Source organism: Pteropus alecto, unplaced genomic scaffold (genome assembly GCF_000325575.1).
Source record: "Pteropus alecto unplaced genomic scaffold, ASM32557v1 scaffold61, whole genome shotgun sequence".
NCBI lineage: Eukaryota > Metazoa > Chordata > Mammalia > Chiroptera > Pteropodidae > Pteropus > Pteropus alecto.
Genome location: NW_006434835.1, coordinates 5541281 through 5544713, shown reverse-complemented (window position 1 = coordinate 5544713; position 3433 = coordinate 5541281). Strand labels below are relative to the sequence as shown.

The 3433-nt window shown below is 35.1% G+C and overlaps 1 protein-coding gene across 1 annotated transcript in view; it reads left to right on the top strand.

Annotated features, from left to right (window-relative positions):
- ROCK2 (Rho associated coiled-coil containing protein kinase 2) overlaps positions 1-3433 on the top strand; it is a 69018-nt gene that overhangs the window by 2065 nt on the left and 63520 nt on the right. The window lies entirely within an intron of this gene.

Below are 3433 nucleotides of genomic sequence, written 5' to 3'. Positions count from 1 at the left end.
GCCTTAGACAGATCCCCGGGGACAGGTTCTAGGGTTCTCTCATTAAACATTTTATTAGTATTTTTATGGAGACAGTAGTCTCATGTCGAATAATAATTTTGCTGATGAGTTAAAACTGAAGTATGAGGATGATTTTAGATGAGCCAAAATCCAGAAATCATCAATTGAGAAGATGATTGGTCAGATAGAAGTGAAATTTAACCAGAGTAATGACCTATACTAGGATATAAAGAACTCAAGGAATAGATTGCTTAATAGTAATGATGAATTAAAGAACAACTTTCCTTGAATGTCAACCAGGCAAGAGTCATTAGTGATGTGGCCACCCAAAACAGTAAAGGAAGTTTGGACTGCTTTAATATAGTTTCTGAGTTTCTCATTCTATAAGGACACCAGTCGGATTGGTTTAGGGCTTACTGTACCAGCCTAATTTTAACTTAATTACCTCTTTATAGGCGCTATCTCTAGGTACAGAACATTCTGAGGTACTGGAGGTTTAGGGCTTCAAAATAGGAATTTTCTCATGGCGGGGGGGACAATGACACACAATTCACCCCATAACAGTATATATGTGTGTATTGGGATGAACTTCAGTGATATTACCTTTTCCACCATGATATGCATGCTTGCTTTTTTTATATTTACCAACTTATCTTGTATATAACCCTCTTATCTTTGAAAGAGAAAGTTACAAATTTTAGCCTTTCACATGTCTTCTTAAGGTAAATGGATAGTCTCCATCTATATTAATAGAATTTGCATTGTTCTTCACATATTACTTTGGTTAATTGATTGGCAAATATTGCATGTCAGGTGTCCTTATATGCATTGGCAGTATATTATATAGATACTCAAACGAGGCACCTGCATTCATGGAGCTTTTATTTTGAGCTAGCCAGTATTATAGTTTCAAAAAGAAACTGGTCTAAGTTCTAAAAATGGAGTTATGAATTATCCTTCTCAAATATAACGCATATATGGTAGGAATTATATGATTATTTGAGGGAGAAGTATAAAAAGTTTTCATGCTTAGCAGTGGAAATATTTTTAGCATTTTCATTTTTGAAGTTATATGTAATTATTTTGGTGTTTAGGGACCTTATCTTTAGTTGTTTTTGTGATATTGCCTACTCTGTACTTAAGAAAAGTGTTAAGTGACATTAAATTTTTTCCTGGTAGTTGTTTTATTTAAAACTACACACATTAGTATATGAATGCATTCTCACCCTCAAAAGTCTGAATTGCTTAGAATTAGGTAGAGTAAAATGTGTGAAAATCTCCATTTACTGTGTCTTCTCTCTATTCCCAGTTTTCAAACACAAAGGTAGCCAGCCTATTGGTATCCTTTTAATGCTTTGATAATTAGAAACATTTGAGGACTGTTGCAAAATTAGTGCAAGTTATTTTCAGTGAAGTTACATTTTATCCTAATTATTTTTATTCTAGGAAAATTAAAACCTTTATTGAGTTACAAAAATTGCATCAATTCTATTTATTCTCCATTGAAATGAAAAATTCTTTTACTTACACGACGAATATGTTCATAGTGGAATAATAAGAAAATAAGCCAACATTGTATTTTTAAAAATCACCTGTAGTCCCACTACTGAAAGATAACTACTTTTATTATTTGATATGTAACTTTCCAATTATTGTTCCTAAAAATATGTATGCTATGTGTATGTCATATATATATGTATATTAAAGGATCATATTATGTACATAGTTTTGTAACTTGTATTTTTTTATATAACAATAAATAGTAACACATACTTTTATAGCAGTTACAACATGCCCCTCAGGCTTCTAAGCAATTTATATATAATAACCATTCTTCACAACAGTTCTTCTAGATAGATACTATTACTATCCTGCTCACGTTATAGATGGGGGGATTCAGGTAGAGAAGGTAAATAACCTGTCAGAATTCACATAGCTACTAAGTGGTTGAACTGAGATTTGGACCTAGGCAGAGGACTCCAGAGTCCATTCTCTTTGCTGTATGGTCATAACCATTTTTTCCTGCCAATAAATACAGACCTCCTATGTAATTTTATTGGCTGTGTGGTGTTTCACTTTCATCTTATTCAGTTTCTTCTTCACCAGTGTTCAGTTCTTTTTTCTTGAAACACCACGTTTTCCCGTGTTCCTAGCTCTTGTCAGTTTCCTTAGTGGTTCATTCTTCACCTGGCTTCTAAATATTGTACAGTAAATCCTCACTTAATGTCCTCGATATAGGTTCTTGGAAACTGCGACTTTAAGCAAAATGACATACTATAATGAAGCCAATTTTACCATAGGCTGATTGATACGAACAAGAGTTAACTTTCTACAGCATATTTCTGGTCGCAAAAACATCACCAAACTTCTAAATAAAGACTCAAAACACTTCTAATATTAACCATGGAAATAAATGTGAGCTATACATACATTTATGAAAGATGAATAAAAACAGGTAAGTTTTTCCAACCCACTTATTCTAGTTCAGAGTTGAGGGTGGCCAGGGCCTCTCCTGGAGGCTCAAGGCTCAAGGCACAAGGCAGGAACCCACCCTGGACAGGATGCCCTTCCATCTCAGGGTGCACACACACACACCCATATCTCCACACCGCCACCCCCACACCCTCGCTTACACAGTTTAGACAGGTCAGTTAACCTAATGTTCACATCTTTGGGATTTGGGAGAGAATCAGAGTACCCAGAGAAAACCCACGTGGACATGGGGAGAATGTGCAAACTCCACACAGACAGTGGCTCCCAGCTGGGAACTGATTTTTTTTTTTCTCATCAACATTATAACAAACTGATGTTGAATGAAACAACATTATTCAGGGGTCTCCTATAGTTCTCAAAGATTAGACTCTTGTTTCTTTGATCTGCATTCCCTCCCAAGTGAGCTCATGCATTCCTACGACTGTATGTACAATCTGTATAATGGCAAGGCTCACATTTATACCTACTGCTCAGAACTTTCTATTTTGCTCTTCAAACTCATATCCATGATGGCTTATTTGACATCAGTAAGATGTGTCACAAATATCTAAACTATGTGAAATTAGAATACTAGATTCATCCACGAATCTGTTTCACATATCCTCCCCATTTTAATAAATGGCCCCAGTGTCAACCCAGTTGCTCAAGCCAAAAATTAGGAGTCATTACTGATTTCTCTTTTTCTCATTTCTTATAATTTTTCACTAAGTTCTAATATTTCTCCAGTCTCTATTTTTTTGGTATTTACTGCCTTCACCTTTATCCAAGATACTCTTTCATTCCTAGGCTGGTATGACCACCTACTTTTGTATTCTGCTTTGTTTTCCCATTCTGCTAACAGCGATTCACCATTGTACAATTGATTTTGGATTAGGGAGTGCTGATGGACAAAATACCAAGACCATGTGTATTAACTCTTTTGCACATTAATGCTATTCAA